The following is an 18,798-nucleotide window of genomic DNA, read 5'->3' as shown; positions in this document are numbered from 1 at the left end:
CAAAATTTTCGATAGAAATAAAATTGTGAAAAATTTTCTATAGCTATAAAATTTTGACAAAATTTTCTACTGAAATAAAATGTTGACAAATTTTTTTGTAGACAAAAAAAAAATATTTAACAAAATTTACTATAGAAATAAAATTTTGACAAAATTTTCTATAAAAATAATGCTTTGACGAATTTTTCTAAGAAATAAGATGTTGACAAAATTTTCTATAGAAATAAAAATTTGGCAGTGTGTCTTATATAAATAAAATTTTGATAAAATTTCCTATAGAAATAAAATGTTGACAAAATTTTCTATAGAATAAAAATTTAACAAAATTTTCTATAGATATACAATTTTGATAAAATTTTCTATAGAAATAAAATTTTGACAAAATTTTCAATAGAAATAAAATTTAGACAATGTTTCTTATAGAAATTTTGACAAAATTTCCTATAGAAATAAAATTTTGGCAAATTTTCCTATAGAATAAAAATTTAACAAAATCTTCTATAGAAATACAATTTTGACAAAATTGTCTATAGAAAATTTTGACAAAATTTTCAATAGAAATAAAATGTTGACAATGTTTCTTAAATTTTGACAAAATTGTCTATAGAATTAATATTTTGACAAAAATTTTCTATAGAGATAAAACTTTTGAAAAAAAAACAATTATAGAAATAAAGTTTTGACAAATTTTCCTATAGAAGTAAAATTTTGACATAAATTCCTATAGAAATAAATTTTTGACAAAATTTCCTATAGAAATAAAATTTTGAGAAAAATTTTTTATAAAAATAAAATTTTGAAACAAATTTCTATAGAAAAAAATTGTGACAAAATTTTCTATAGAAATAAAATTTTGACAAAATTTTCGATAGAAATAAAATTGTGACAAAATTTTCTATAGAAATAAAATTTTAACAAAATTTTTGATAGAAATAAAATTGTGACAAAATTTTCTATAGAAATAAAAATTTGACAAAATTTTCTATAGCAATAAAATTTTGACAACATTTTCTACAAAAATAAAATTTTGACAAAATTTTTTATAGAAATAAAATTTTGACAAAATTTTTTTGTAGAAAAAAAGTTTTGACAAAATTTTCTATAGAAATAAAATTTTGAGAAAATTTGTCAACATTTTCTATAGAATAAAAATTTAACAAAATTTCCTATAGATATACAATTTTGACAAAATTTTCTAGAGAAATAAAATAAATTTTGACAAACTTTCCTATAGAAATAAAATGTTGACAAAATTATCTGTAGGAATAAAATTTTGACGAAATTTTCTATAGAAATAAAATTTTCGGTTTTAAATCTAAATAAATTGGGTTACAAACAATTAATAATTAATTTCCTCCACAATGTTTGTTGGGTAACTAAATTTCTCGTTGCTTTGTATGCATAATTTATTATTTAGCATATTTTCTATAACATAATTTTCTTATGTTTTTCCATTGTCTTCTTATTTCAAAAGATTTTTTTTGTTTCGTCATAAATCTTAAATTCTTTGAATAATTTCTTTATCAAAAGATATTCATTTTAAGCAAATTGATTGTATATATTATTATAATTTTTTAAGTGTTTCGTTTTTTTTTTACTATAAGCTATAGTTTGCCTAAAACAAGTTCGAAGAGATCACTTCACCACCATATCTTTCACTATGCTAATATTATGAAATATTCAATGGTTTTTTAAAGATTTAACAAAACCACAAAAAAAAAAACTTTTCAAATGATATGAATTGATGACTCTGTTTTGAAAAGTTTCAAAAGAAAAAAGAAAGAAGCTTGTTTGGCGAAGGGAATAATCGGATTGTTTTAAAATGTAACAAAAAAAAGAGATTTATCATTTAAAGTTTTTAAAAAAAATATGGCGTAGGAGATTAAATAGAAATATTAAATACACAAATGGGTGGGTGGCTAGTATTAAGTAAGAAGAGATTTTTTTAAGATTTTACTTTTTTATGTTCGATTGAAGAAAATTTCTTGAAATTCATTCGATCAAGTCTGGCCACCTTTTCATATGCCATTCATGAGCATATCACCATCGGATATATCCATGAATGGAACTAGAAAACACGCAAATTTAAAATTCCCCTAATTAATTTCATTAAAACAAAACATTCATTTAGTCAAACACGATAAATTCTTTGAAAATAATTTATCAAAATCCCAGATAAAATCAATTAAATGATCCATCAAAATATTAGTACATGAATTAAATGACAATAGGGAATATCAGTGACATAGGATTTGTTTTTGTCAACAGTTAAAGGATAGTGATAGAGAAGTCTATATTTTATTGTATTGTTTGTTTTAATTAATCAATTGCAGAATCGAAGTCGAATGCCTTGTTAGGCGACACTACAATTAATTTTAAACTTAGATTTGCATTAATTTTTTTATTATATTTATACATGTATACAATTAAAAAAAAAAACTTATTATTTAAAATTCTATGAAGTCATATTATTGATAACATTTATTAATTGTACACGCGTCTGGTGATTGTATGCGATTCCTATTATTATGAATTATTAATGAATGTAGGAGATTTAAATAGTTTGTTAAAAGTAAAAAAAAAAAAAAAAAAAAAAAAACGAAAAATTAATAATAAATAATAGAGATGATTCTAAGAGAAAAAAAAATAATATCCAAAAGTAAATCCATAATTGTAAAAAAATACCAGTGAAGCAAAATTCTTAAGAACGTTTTTTAGTATTATTCGATTATATTTTAAGAAAAAAAAAAATAATAATAATAAATAAAACAAAACCAATGCATAATATTAGACAACAAAAAATATATGGAAAGTGTTTTTCTGGGCACAAAAAATTCTCAGGCAACATTTTTTCTGGCAACAAAATTTGTTAAGCAAATAATGTGGTTTGATAATAAAATTAAAGAGAAAATAGTTTGTCTATACAAATTTTCTACGAATATTTATGCACCATAATAAAAAAGTAAAATATTTTTACTAACCATATAACCTAAGAAATATACGTACAGTCAGTCATTCCTAAGAAACATTCTTTCTGGCAACAAAACATTTTTCAATAACAAATTTTCTCGCTTTAAAAAATTTCTAAGAAAAATACTTATTGCAACAAAGTTAGAGTGATAGCTTATATGGTATCTCATAGAAAATGTTGGTTGCCTGAAAATAATTTTCAATAGATGCAATAGTAGTGCAGGAGCTATTTTCAAACGAATTGCCAGGGAAGCATTCCCAGAAATTTAGACAGAATAGAACATACGCATATAAAACGTAATATTAAATTATCTAGAAAAGGAAGACAAATCCTTATAGTAACAACATTTCATAGAAAAGGTTTATTTATTTATTTGTGTTTATTTTTAATTCATTGGAAAAAATAATAATTTCCTGATAAATTAACATAAAATCTTTTAATTGAAATAATTTTTGTTGTCAGCTAAATTTCAAAGAAATTGTCAGGGAAACATTCCCAGAAATTAAGACCCGAACGTACATCAAATTGTATAAAAAGTTGTCTAAAATAGGAAGATAGATTTAAGAAAAAAACATGCTTATTTCAGTTATCTTATGGTAGAAAAATTTTATTTATTTATCATTAAAAAATTTTTTTGATTGCTTGATAAATTTCCCATATGTTTAAATTTTATCACAAATTGTCCGGAATAAGACGACAATCTTTATAGAAAAATTTTAGACCCTACAACTTGTCACAGAAAAGTTTTATTTATTAATTTTTTTATTGTTAAAATGGTGATGATGGCTATAAAACACTCAGCAAAAAAGAGCTTCAAAAAAAGTAGTTTGGATCCCCAATTTATGATACGGAATGATAGTGCAAACTTGGATCATTTCTTGAATGCATTTTACATTGGCTGGTCATAGAACGGAAGTACTCCATTTTTGGATCCTTTGCATTGCTTTAGAAGTTGTGCCTTGGTAGTCTATTTGGATGAAGAAATTTAAAAAACAAAAAATTTTTCTAATATTTTATTTTTGTCAGTATTTTTATTTACACTTTTATCTTCTTATTTTCTAATTTTTACAAATTAAAAAACTTCTTCGCTTCCACCGGGGGTTGAACCTGGGTCTGTTGGCACCATAATAAAACGCCTTAGTACACTCATTCACAAACGCCATTGAACACGATGCATCATAACGTCTATTCAAATGCTTGCGACATGAAGCTATTTAATATGACACCACGGCATGTCATTCTAACTACTTCCTGAGATGTTATTTATTATTATGAATTAAAAAAATAAAGAACGCTGGTTCAAATCTCACCAGCGGGAATTTTTTTTTATGAAATATTTTTCTAAAAAAATATTTTTTTATGACATACATTGTTTTTATTTTGTTTTTTTTTTCGGCATAGATTTTGTATAAATATATTTTTCCATTAAAAATAAAAAAAAAAAAAAACAAAAAAAATTATCGTAATTTGCAAAACCTTCTCAAAAGAACTTCCACGGAAGTGAAAAAGTCAAACGGCACAATTTACACATATTTATGGTCATCAAAACCCTCCAGATTTCAAATTTCAAGCAAATTGAATAAAAACTACGGTTTCTAGAAGTAAAATCAGGAGATTGGGCTATATGGGGGCTATAGCAAACCATAGACCCATACACATCATATTCGGCACACCTGTTTGTGGTCCTAACATACCTTTAGATTTTTAATTTCAGGAAAATCGGATTGAAAATACGGTTTCCAGAAGGCCAAGAAGTAAAATCAGGAGATCGGTCTATATGGAGTCTATACCAAAACATGGACCCATACACACCATTTTCGACACACCTATTTGTGGCTCTAAAATACCGCTAGATTTCGAATTTTAGGCAAATCGGTAGAAAATAAGGTTTCTAGAAGCCCCAGAAATAAAATTGGGAGATCGGTCTATATGGGGGCTATACCAAGACATGGACCGATAGGCACCAGGTTCGGCACACTTATTTATGGTCCTAAAATACCTCTAGGTTTCCAATTTCAAGCAAATCGGATAGAAAATACGGTTTCTAGAAGCCCAAGACCCCAAATCGGTGGGTCGGTTTATATGGGGGCTATAACAAAACATGGACCAATATAGCCCATCTTCGAACATGACCTGCTTGGAGACAACAAACGAGTCCCATCTTCGAACTTGAATTGCTTGGAGACAAAAAACGAGTCTGGGCAAAAATTAAGCAATATAGCTTTATTATTGAAGGCTGTAGCGTGATTACTACAGATATCCAGACAGACAGACGGACATCGTTATATCGTCTTACAATTTCTCCCTGATCAAGAATATATATACTTTATATACCACTATATATACCACCATTCTGGTGGTGGGTATAAAAATAAATATAGAAAATCTGAAAATTTTAAAAATTGAAAAAATATAACACTTTTTTGTCATACCAGTAGCTACAATAAGATCAAGATTTGGAAACACAACCGCGGTTGCCACAGTTGGTAGAATTCTACCAAAAATGGTACATTTTTTATTGCTTGGTAGATTACTAAAGTTTTGATAGATTTTGCAAAATCATCCTCTACAACTAAGAGATACTTTTCTATAGAAATAAAATTTTGACAAAATTTTCTATAGAAATAAAATTTTGACAAAATTTTCTATAGAAATAAAATTTTGACAAAACTTTCTATAGAAATAAAATTTTGACAAAATTTTCTATAGAAATAAAATTTTGACAAAATTTTCTATAGAAATAAAATGTTGACAAAATTTTCTACAGAAATAAAATTTTGACAAAATTTTCTATAGAAAAAAAATTTTTGACAACATTTTCTATAGAAATAAAATTTTGACAAAATTTTCTATAGAAATTAAATTTTGGCAGAGTTTTCTATAGAAATAAAATTTTGACAAAATTTTCTTTAGAAATAAAATTTTGACAAAATTTTATATAGAAATTAAATTTTGACAACATTTTATATAGAAATTAAATTTTGACAAAAATTTCTATAGAAATAAAATTTTGACAAAATTTTGTACAGAAATAAAATTTTGACAAAATTTCGACAAAATCTTCTATAGAAATAAAATCTTGACAAAAATTTCTATAGAAATAAAATTTTGATAAAATTTTCTTTAGAAATAAAATTTTGACAAAATTTTCTATAGAAATAAAATTTTGACAAAATTTTCTATAGAAAAAAAATTTTGCCGAATTTTTTAAAGAAAAACAAGTATATACGGCCGTAAGTTCGGCCAGGCCGAAGCTTATGTACCCTCCATCATGGATTGCGTAGAAACTTCTTCTAAACACTGCCATCCACAATCGAATTACTTAATTTGCTGTAACGCTTGCCGATGGCAAGGTATCTTAAAACCTCCTAACACCATCTTTTAAATTGTATGTAAGTCCATACGTGGTATATATTAAATCAAAAAAGATCGATCCAATACGTATATAATTCAGTTTGACAAAGTAGACATAAAATTTTGACAAAATTTTCTCTAGAAATAAAATTTTGACAAAATTTTCTATAGAAATAAAATTTTGACAAAATTTTCTATAGAAATAAAATTTTGGTAGACTATTTTTGGCTCTAGTGGCAATCATGATTATGACCCGATATGGACCAATTTTTGTGTGATTGGACCACTTTTGGTATGATTGTTAGCGACCATATACTAACACCACGTTCCTAATTTGACCCGGATCGGATGAATTTTGCTCCTCCAACAGGCTCCGGAGGTCAAATCTGGAGAACGTTTTATATGGGAGCTATATACAATTATGGACCGATATGGACCAATTCTGGCACGCTTGTTAAAGATCATATACTAACACCATGTTCCAAATTACAACCGGATTGGATGAAATTTGCTTCTCTTGGAGACTTCGCAAGCCAAATCTGGGGATCGGTTTATATGGGGGCTATATATAATTATGGACCGATGTGGACCAATTTTTGCATGATTGTTAGAGACCATATACCAACACCATGTACCAAATTTCAACCGGATCGGATGAAATATGCTTCTCTTAGAGGCTCCACAAGCCATATCTGGGGATCGGTTTATATGGGGGCTATATATAATTATGGACCGATGTGGACCAATTTCTGCATGGTTGTTAGAGACCATATACTAACACCATGTATCAAATTTCAGCCGTATCGGATGAAATTTGCTTCTCTTTTAGGCTCCGCAAGCCAAATCTGAGGGTCCCTTTATATGGGGGCTATACGTAAAAGTGGACTGATATGGCCCATTTTCAATACCATCCGACCTACATCGATAACAACTACTTGTGCCAAGTTTCAAGTCGATAGCTTGTTTCGTTCGGAAGTTAGCGTGATTTCAACAGACGGACGGACGGACATGCTTAGATCGACTCAGAATTTCACCACGACCCAGAATATATATACTTTATGGGGTCTTGGAGCAATATTTCGATGTGTTACAAACGGAATGACAAAGTTAATATACCCCCATCCTATGATGGAGGGTATAAAAACATTGACAAAATTGTGTATAGAAATAAAATTTTGACAAAATTTTCTATACAAATAAAATTTTGACAAAATTTTGTACCCACAAAATTTGTCTGTAAAAATTTATAGGGCAAAATTTTTCTGTAAAAATGTGTCTATCAACAAAAATTTTTTTTAATTTAATTTTATTAATGCTATTTATCTATATATGATATTTACATTATTCATGACAAAAAGCGATACATTTCAAATGGTATTGACCCAGTGGTCAATCCATATATTAAAATTATTATTACAAAAATATGTTTGGCCGCAAATTGTCAATGAAAACTTATCTGTCAACAAATTGTCTATAATAAATTTCTATGTCAAATATTTTCATACAAAATTTGGTTTCAGATATATCTTAAAATTTACATTAATGATATAGAATTTTTTTTTTTGTATTTTAAATATAAATATTACTTGAAATTTTTTTAAATACAAATATTTCTTGAAATTTCATTTGAATCTTTTTTCTCAATGTAAAAGAAATATCAATTAAGATCTATTTCTATTTAAAACTAAAATAGAACATCCGCCTATTAATAGCTAAATGTCTGACTTAGGCCTATTTAAAAAAGCCGTAACAAATATACCAAAAATATTTTGTCGTTTTTTTTTTTGGTTTTCACACAACACCCACAACTTTGTTAAAAAGTCTATTGAAATATTGACAACGGATAGACCCACAATAAAAAGTTCGTTGACTTGATAATTTTCGAATTTTGTGTATCGAAAACGAATGTTAATTATTTAATAATCCAGTTTAGATTGAAATTGCCTATAAATTCGATCTTGGAGAATGTCATCTGACTACCACTGAAAACTCAATCCAATGATAACAAAATGAATTTTTTTTATTTGAGAGTTGATGAGATGCTGGCGCCTTTGTTGTCAAAGGCGACAATTAAGATATTAAAAAGAACTGACAATTGAGGCTGAGACACTGTGTGTACGGCTTATTTTCAGATCATCCAATTGTTTTCTGTTTGTCGCAATCAATCAAAATCGTTTGTTTGTCTAAATCATATTCACGCCAATGATTATTGACCGCAAAAACTCCCACCGATAAAATTGATTTGAAGCTTAGTTCGTTTGTTTTTTTTTATTATTAACCGCAATTTGAAAAACAAAAGACTTTGAAACGCATTTGAGATTATGATAGACAGGCGACAACAAATCGGTTATTTTGATATTCAATGAAAATCATTTTGTATAGATTTTTCTATGGTTTTCAATTTTATGAGGAAGCCTTGGCATAGTTAACAAAGAAGAAAGGTTTGTGTTTGAAAATTTTACAAAAAAAAAATGCTGATATCTAAAGTTTGGTTTGGCCAAATGTATTGAATCGAAACGTATAAAGTCAAAATCTCAAAATATACTGAACCAGCAGGGGTCACTTAAAGAATGGAAATTATGGTGAGGACCAAATTTAAATATAGTGGTTAGTTGCTAATATTTAGATTTTTTCAAGGATTATTTGAAAAATGTATATAAAAAAAGTAAGTATATACGGCCGTAAGTTCGGCCAAGGCGAATCTTATGTACCCTTCACCATGGATTGCGTGGAAACTTCTTCTAAACAATGCCATCCACAATCGAATTACTTGGGTTGTGGTGAAGCTTGCCGATGGCAAGGTATCTTAAAACCTCCTAACACCGTCTTCTAAATTGTAAGTAAGTCCATACATGGTATATATTAAATTTAAAAAGACCGATTAAATACGTATATAATTCAGTTCGACAAAATTTTCTATAGAAATAAAATCTTTACAAAATTTTCTACAAAAATAAAATTTTGACAAAATTTTCTACAGAAATAAAATTTTCTACAGAATTAAAATTTTAACAAAATTTTCTATAGAAATAAAATTTTGACAAAATCTTCTATAGATATGAAATTTTGACAAAATTTTCTACAGAAATACAATGTTGACAAAATTTTTTATAGAAATAAAATTTTTACAAAATTTTCTATAGAAATGAAATTTTAACAAAATTTTCTATAGAAATAAAATTTTAACAAAATTTTCTGTAGAAATAAAATTTTAATAAAATTTTCTATAGAAATAAAATTTTTACAAAATTTTCTACAGAAATAAAATTTTTACAAAATTTTCTATAGAAATAAAATTTTTACAAAATTTTCTACAGAAATTAAATTTGAACAAAATTTTCTATAGAAATAAAATTTTAACAAAATTTTCTATAGAAATAAAATTTTGGTAAATTATTTTTTTGGGCTTGAGTGGCAACCATGACAAAATTTTCTATAGAAATAAAATTTAAACAAAATTTTCTATAGAAATAAAATTTTAACAAATTTTTTTATAGAAATAAAATTTTGACAACATTTCTACAGAAATAAAATTTTTACAAAGTTTTCTATAGAAATTTAATTTGAACAAAATTTTCTATAGAAATAAAATTTAAACAAAATTTTCTACAGAAATAAAATTTTTGTAGATTATTTTTTTTTGGGCTCGAGTGGCAACCATGACAAAATTTTCTATAGAAATGAAATTTTAACAAAATTTTCTATAGAAATAAAATCTTAACAAAATTTTTTATAGAAATAAAATTTTGACAACATTTTCTATAGAAATAAAATTTTTACAAAATTTTCTACAGAAATTAAATTTGAACAAAATTTTCTATAGAAATAAAATTTTAACAAAATTTTCTATAGAAATAAAATGTTGGTAGATTATTTTTTTGGGCTCGAGTGGCAACCATGACAAAATTTTCTATAGAAATAAAATTTTAACAAAATTTTCTGTAGAAATAAAATTTTAACAAAATTTTCTATAGAAATAAAATTTTTACAAAATTTTCTATAGAAATGAAATTTTAACAAAATTTTCTATAGAAATAAAATTTTGGTAGATAATTTTTTTTTTTTTTGGGCTCGAGTGGCAACCGATATGGACCAATATATCGGGCCTATATACAATTATGGACCGATATGGACCAATTTTTGCGTAGTTGTTAGAGACCAACACTAACACCACGTTCCAAATTTGAACCGGATCGGATGAATTTTGCTCCCCAAAGAGGCTCCGGAGGTCAAATCTGGAGAACGGTTTATATGGGGGCAATATATAATTATGAACCGATATGGACCAATTCTGGCATGGTTGTTAGAAACCATATACTAACACCACGTTCTAAATTTCAACCGGATCGTATGAAATTTGCTTCTCTTAGAGGCTCCGTAAGCCAAATCTGGGGATCGGTTTATATGGGGGCTATATATAATTATGGACCGATATGGACCAATTCTGGCATGGTTGTTAGAAACCATATACTAACACCACGTTCTAAATTTCAGCCGGATCGGATGAAATTTGCTTCTCTTTCAGGCTCCGCAAGCCAAATCTGGGGATCGGTTTATATGGGGGCTATATATAATTATGGACCAATTCTGGCATGGTTATTAGAGAGCAATCTGTGTGTTACAAACCGAATCACAAGGTTATGGTGAAAGGTATAAAAATATATTTTTTGTCTTCCATCACGAACTTAATTGATCCATATAATATTTAATTGAAATTTCTTCAATCACACAAATGATCAATTAACAACGTCAACAACAAAATTAGTTAGTCCAATTAAAACATTGATTGACACAAATAAATTTTGTGATTGTTTTTTTTTTTTTAATCGATTAAATAGTTAATTGAAAAAAAATTAATCTATTAATTTATACAAATCATATTTTTTGTTGTAATTAAAAAAATAGTTGAATCAATGAATAAATTGTTAAAAATCGATTAAAATCTTATTTGGAAAAAAATCGGTGATATTTTCTTTTCTGTAGAATTTTTTTTCTGTAAAAATTTTCCATGATTTTTTTTTTTATTAAAACATAATAAATATATTTTTTTTTTTATTTTATGGCAAACGTTTCTTGTGATATATGAATGAATATAATAATATATATAATAAATCATAACGATTATAATAAAACACCTATTTCATTGACATATTCATAATGGCCTTTGCACAAAGTACATTCCAAGCAAGCAAGCCAATATATAAACGAGGTATAAACTTCATTTGTGTAATGAATTGAAAAAATTTAAGCGTATATTAATGATAAGAACAAAGATTATTACTATAATTTAAATTAGCTGGCAAAAAAGCCGTCTCTATAGTAGCCACCTCTGTAAACATTTTCAGTATTCTTTTAACTGCATTGACTAGGAGACTAGCTAACAATCAAGCAATTTAAAATTAAAATTTCTAAATAAATGATAAAAATAATTTCTTGCCATTTATTAAAAGGAAAACCACAAAACAATACACAGAAAATTTTTTCCTGATTCAATCACGGAAACAATTGATCTAATTAATTAAAAAAAAAATTTGATTCTATCATTTCTTGAATTAATTTCTCAAAAAAAAAATCTTCTGATTTGCTCGAATAAAAAAAAAATCACATTCAACCACGAAATTAATTGATAAAAATAATTTTAAACTCACAAAAATCACAGTATTTATCTATCAAAAAATTATTTAGAAATAACTAATATACTTAATTAATTTATTTTTCGACACTTTCAATTAATTTCCTACACCCAAAAAAAGTGAACCCACCGTGGAAGAAAATGTAGGTTTATTTTAGAAAATTTTAACTAAAATAGTTTTCTAATTACAACATGTTATAAATAAGGTAATACTTTTTGCCAAACTGAAGAAATTTTTTTAAAAATAATTATTTTTTTCTGTTGTTTAAGATAATTTCATGTGTTGAAAGAAAAAAATTGGATTTAAAAATTGTTAAAATGTCTTTAGCGTTGTACGAAGTTCAAGGCAGGTACAATTTTAGTAAAATTTACTCATTTTAGAGACTTGTGAACTCAGTTTAGGCAAACTTCTGCCATTTTAGGAAAATATGAACTATTTTATTTTGTAGTAAAATTCTGCACTATATTTGTATACAATTTTTTTCTTATTTTTAGTTCACGTCATTAAAGTCAGCAAAATTATTCAAATAAGGAACATTTACTCATATTGCGCAAAATTTAACTAAAATCGACTAATCTTCATGAACTAAAATAAAGTTCAGCTGGCATTAGAGCCCCTTTTTTCTGGGTGCAGTTGTTTACATTAAAATTCTAATTGATTGTGGTGACTTTCAATTATATTTTTAATTGAAAATATTATTTCATTTCATTAAAATGTTAAATTACATAATTAATTTTTTAATTCCTTTACTGACTTTATTTTTCAACTTTATTTTCTTTTTTTTTTTTTGCTTAAAATTTTTAATGTTGTTTAATGTTTTTTTTGCTTAAAATTTTTAATGCTTAATTTTTAATGTTTGTTTTAATGTTTTTAATTGGAACTATTATTTTATTTAATAAAAATGTTAAATTAAATAATTATTATTTTTAATTATACACACAAACATTTTGAATAATTTTCTTTAGTGACTATATTTTCTAATTTTGATTCTTTTTCTCCGCTTAAAATTTTTAAGCAGAAAATCATTTCTCAATTTTTTGGGAAAAAATTATTTTATTTAAGAAATATATATGTATAAGCTTACCTTATTGTTTTGTTCAAATTGTGTTTTTGCTCCCAGTTGTTTTGATTTTCGATGGAAATTTGATGGAAAACTTGTAACACTATTTTTCGTTGTTTGCACTTAAATTCACTTATTTTTAATTTCCTGAAATTAAAAAAAAAATAGAGAGAAAACCTTTTAATTAACATTATTTTATATTAATATTATTTTTATTCGAGGATACATTAATTTGTATACCCATCAGCATAGGATAGGGGGTATTAAAAGTTTTCCATTGTATTTGTAATGGAAATATCGATTTTCGATTATATAAAGTATCTAAATTCATGCCTGTCTGAAACTTTACACATATTCGTGTTTATATGCATATTTCTGTTAATTTCATATTATAAAATTATTCTTTGGTTTATTTAGCTATAAGTTGAAAAAAGTATATACGGCCGCAAAATCGGCCAGGCCGAATCTTACGTACCCTACACCAGGATTATGTAGAAAGTTCTACTAAAGACGGTCCATACTTAGAAAATAAATTCAAGACAATTTTCCCAATTAAAGTCTTAACTGAGTTAAAAAAAAGTATTCAATCAAAATTTTAATTGATTCAACAAATTTTTTAATTGAAACACAAAAATTAATAGTATCAATTAATTTTTGAATTGGATCAATTAATTTTTTAATTGATACAATCCTACTATATACTGATTGAAGATATTTCAGTTAAAAATTAATTGGATCAATTAATTTCGTGATTGAAGACAAAAAATATTTTTTTTTGTGTATGAAGGTAGCAGTGCAGCAGTCTATAGAAATAGAATTTTGTCAAGATTCTATTTCTATAGACAATTTTGGCAAAAATTTTATTTCTATAGAAAAATTTTTCAACATTTTATTTCTATAGAAAATTTTGTCAAAATTTTATTTCTCAATCAAAAATTCTACCCATCTACAAAACAATAAAAGATCTACAATTTCTGGTAAAATTCTACCTACTTTGACAACAAGTATAGAGCATTTTCTCAAAATGTTATTTCTATATAAAAAAATTTGTCAGAAGTTTATTTCTACGGAAATTTTTTGAAGTACCTCTTTTTGTAAAATCTACCAATCTACAAAACAATAAAAAAATCTACAATTTCTGGTAGAATTCTACCAACTGTGACAACGTGTCTACCACCCAATTCTACTAGTTGAATATTTAAAAGTAAATTTTCGCGTATAAATACAAGGTGAGCGAACTCCCATTTTCATATCTCCAGCATTTGGAAGACGATCACCAGTCTCTTGGTGTTGTGGTTCGAAATCTTGATCTTACTGCAGCTTGCTGGATTTGACATAATTTTAATTTTTAAATTATTACTGATTTTCTACAGCAGAGCCTCTTTCTTGTTAAAAAAAAAAACTTGTCCAAAAATGTATTGGGGATTTTTGTGAGGAATCTAAATTTAAATTGGGGATTTTTGGGGACGAAAACATCATAATTTTGGGACAAGAGCCGGAGAAATACTGGCAACACTGGAAGGCAGATTAATTACCTATATAAGCCAATTAAATTCTTTATCGGTTTATATACAAGAGTCTATAAAAAATTATGAGCCAATATGAACATATTTTCGCACAGTAATTAGAGGGCCAAATTTGAAAAAATCTGAAGATGGAAGTTTATATGAGGGCTTATGGACCGATATGAACCAATTTTTGCAAGATTTTTAGAGGCCATAGACTAGCGTTACGTATCAAACTTCAACGGGATCGTGAGATTTTCTCCTCCAAGAGGCTCCGAAGATCCAATCTGGTGTAGAGGTGTGCACGTGACACGAAATTGTCGTGACTCACGCGTGAGTCGTGACAATTACTCACGTGCACACCTCTAATCTGGTGATTGATTTATATGGGGGGCTTTATATACCCATCAAAAAATTTGGAAGTGGTTCTAAAGGCACAACATTAAAATCACTTCCAAAGATGTTCTTTCTTTAACTACACAGGAAGTTCTTTTAATTCAATATTTTATAAGTTTAGTGGGTATTTTTTGTTTTTTTTTTTTTGTTTTAAAGAGCTTAAAAACAGAGAAATAATTATTAAAATGGTACAAATTATTTAAATTTTGTCGAGAAAATGTTAAAAAATTTCTAAACAATTTGCGAAATTTTGAAATTATTTGATATCAAACGTTTCAAACAAGCGTTAGAATGCATTAAAACTCATAAAAAATAATAAAACGTCTTCATTGGCAAAATAGCATAAAATTTTTAAATTCCCATCCAAAACTCTGAATTCGGATCACACCTTAAGAAGTGATGCAAATTTAGTGAAACGGCTGTTGAAATGGCGGACATCCGTCCTATGACAAGCTCATGTTAAATTAATCGCTTTTGCCGCAAATTTGCACCACTTTTGGATCAAAAAAAAAATGATAACTACTCTTTTGTTGGGACCCTATCCTAACACCACGTAAAACATTTCAAATGGATGTGATGAAATTTGCTCCTCTAGGTTGCTCGGAAAACCAAATCTGGGGATCGCTTTATACGGGGTGGGGTCTATTTTTCCTTCGGAAGTTAGGTTAAGTTAGGTGGCAGCCCGATGTATCGGCCTCACTTAGACTATTCAGTCCATTGTAATACCACATTGGTGAACTTCTCTCTTATCACTGAGTGCTGCCCGATTCCATGTTAAGCTCAATGACAAGGGACCTCCTTTTTATAGCCGAGTCCGAACGGCGTTCCACGTTGCAGTGAAACCACTTAGAGAAGCTTCGAAACCCTCAGAAATGTCACCAGTATTACTGAGGTGGGATAATCCACCGCTGAAAAACTTTTTGGTGTTCGGCCGAAGCAGAAATTGAACGCACGACCTTGTATATGCAAGGCGAGCGTGCTAACCATTGCACCACGGTGGCTCCCAAAAGTTAGGATGAATTCAACAGACGGACGGACGGATATGGCTAGATCGACTCAGAATATCACCACGATCCAGAATATATACCTTATGGGGTCTGAGACCAATATTTCGATGTGTTAAAAACAGAATGACAAAGTTAATATATCCCCCATCCTATGATGGAGGCTTTAAAAAACCTACTTCATAATTTCATAGAAAACTAATAATAAAATTTTCGTAATTCGTATTTTTATACCCTGCGCCACACTGTGGAACAGGGTATTATAAGTTAGTGCATATGTTTGCAACACCCAGAAGGAGACGAGATGGACACTTGGCGTCTTTGGCACAAATGCTCAGGGAAGGCTCCTGAGTCGATATAGCCATGTCCGTCTGTCCGTGAACACATTTTTGTAATCAAAGTCTAGATGGCAGTTTTAGTCCAATCGACTTCAAATTTGGCACAAGTATGTGTTTTGGCTCAGAATAGAACCCTATTGATTTTGGAAGAAATCGGTTCAGATTTAGATATAGCTCCCATATATATATTTCGCCCGATATGGACTTATATGGCCCCAGAAGCCAGAGTTTTATCCTAATTTGCTTAAAATTTTGCACAAGAAGAACAATTAGTACTATAGTCAAGTGTGCCAAATTTTATTGAAATCGGTTCAGATTTAGATATAGCTCCCATATATATCTTTCGCCCGATATTGACTAATATGGTCCCAGAAGCCAGAGTTTTACCCTAATTTGCTTAAAATTTTCCACTAGGAGTACAATAGTAGTGTAGTCAAGTGTGCCAAATTTTATTGAAATCGGTTCAGATTTAGATATAGCACAGGGAGTAGAATTAACATTGTAGCTATGCGTGTCAAATTTGGTTGAAATCGGTTCAGATTTAGATATAGCTCCCATATATATGTTTTTCTGATTTCGACAAAAATGGTCAAAATACCAACAATTTCCTTGTAAAATCGCCACTGCTTAGTCGCAAAGTTGTAAAAATGACTCTAATTTTCCTAAACTTCTAATACATATATATCGAGCGATAAATCATAAATAAACTTTTGCAAAGTTTCCTTAAAATTGCTTCAGATTTAAATGTTTCCCATATTTTTTTACTAACATTGTGTTCCACCCTAGTGCATTAGCCGACTTAAATTTTGAGTCTATAGATTTTGTAGAATTCTATCAAATTCTGTCCAGATCAAGTGATATTTAGATAGATGTATTTGGGACAAACCGTAATATATAGCCCCCAACACATTTGACGGATGTGATATGGTATCGAAAATTTTGATCTACAATGTGGTGCAGGGTATAAAATAGTCGGCCCCGCCCGACTTTAGACTTTCCTTACTTGTTCATTATAAAAAATGTATCACTTTTTTTAAAATAAGTGTGCCGAATTTATTGCAAGTAACACTTCGTTTGTATATTGTGTAAATTTATTAAGGAATTAGAATGTAAACGATTTTTCCGATTTTGCCTAAAATAGTTTTACTTTAGACCCTCATTTGTTGTTCACACACATTAAATATGATGAAAAAATAAACAGAAAACCTTCGGTAAATAGTTTTCATTTTGGCTTTTATTCAAACAAACAAATGAAAAAGCACCTCTCAATACTTATCCCTGACTTATACAGAGTCTTGAAGTCTCAGATGTCATATCATTCATATCATCACCACATTTTTGCAGTATTTACAGCAAATAGCGTCAATAGAGACTTTAGCCCCTCTCTCTCATAGTCTCTATTATGAGAGAGACTCGTCATCTTTATTTTATTCATCATTATTGACACAGCATCATAATTATTGTAATAAGATGCGTTTGCGGGAAAGTGAAGTAGAGAGCGAGAGCGAGAGAGGGAGAGAGAGAGAGAGTGTGTAATGTACACTTGCCTAGTGAGGATCTTTATAATGAAGTTTAGTTTAGCTATTTGATGCCTTGGTTTGTTAGCCGATAACGAGTCATCCACAATAAAAAATAATAACACCAACAACCCAATTTTTATCTTTAGCTTCCATCCACTCATACTGCTTGAAAGAAAGAAAAGAAAACAAAAACAAATGCATACAACAAGCACACTACAGTACCACATGTTAGCCCGTGCAGTTGAGTGTATGCATGTGTGTGAGGGTATGTTTGTTTATATTATGCAATTTTCATTTTTTGTACATTTTTCTCCGGTTGATTCTCCAATACTGTTTTTTTTTGCCCATGTTTTGTGAGCCGCTTGATTATTTTGTTTGTTTACGATTTACACACCGCAATCCATCCACATCTTAAAACCACAACAAAGCATACGCACAACACACACCCATATAAATGAATAAACACACACACACAAGTCATAAAAAACTTTTCTCTGTTTTGTCTCTCCTTTTATGAAATTTGAACTTTTTTTTACGAAATCTCATTTCTTTCTTCGAAGCAGCAGCACCAGCAATGGAGAGTTTTGTTGCGGTGACACAGGCAGACAGACAGACAAAAATACGCATAAAAAACGGATGTAATTAAAATTTTTAAACACAAAAAATAATGTTGTATTGCTTTTGTTGTTGTTGGTAATTAATTTTAATATAATTTTGCTCAACGTGATTTGTGATTGCTTTGGCACTGTTGTTGTTGTTGCTGTTGACGATGCCTCCCATTGTCCCATTTACGATTTTTTTGTTTGTGGGCCAACAGTGTAGTATTTTGTGCAACTACTTTGTTTTAATTGCTTCATTGACCCAATTTTGGATCCTTCCTGTATTTCGTCATAACTGCAAGAAATATGAGATTTTTTCACATATCCTTTTTCATGTAATAATTTCTTACAAACAAAAAGTACAATTAAATTCAATTAATGTATATATACTCTGCACCTCTACTGCTGAGCAGGGTAA

At 28.2% G+C, this 18,798-nt stretch overlaps 1 protein-coding gene across 2 annotated transcripts in view; it reads right to left on the bottom strand.

Moving 5' to 3' along the window:
• The window catches only part of LOC142238522 (uncharacterized), a 285,659-nt gene that overhangs the window by 257,389 nt on the left and 9,472 nt on the right, over positions 1 to 18,798 (bottom strand). The window contains exon 2 of one of the 2 annotated variants that reach the window (XM_075310199.1): positions 13,043 to 13,165. The exons of the other annotated variant lie outside the window; for it this stretch is intronic. The gene's annotated coding sequence lies outside the window, so the exon portion shown is untranslated. The remainder of the gene's footprint in view (positions 1 to 13,042; positions 13,166 to 18,798) is intronic. 2 annotated transcript variants of the gene reach the window in all.

Source organism: Haematobia irritans, chromosome 5, assembly GCF_050003625.1.
Source record: "Haematobia irritans isolate KBUSLIRL chromosome 5, ASM5000362v1, whole genome shotgun sequence".
NCBI classification, from domain to species: Eukaryota; Metazoa; Arthropoda; class Insecta; order Diptera; family Muscidae; genus Haematobia; species Haematobia irritans.
The sequence above is the reverse complement of the archived record's forward strand: the minus strand, read 5'-3'. Positions and strand labels throughout refer to the sequence as shown.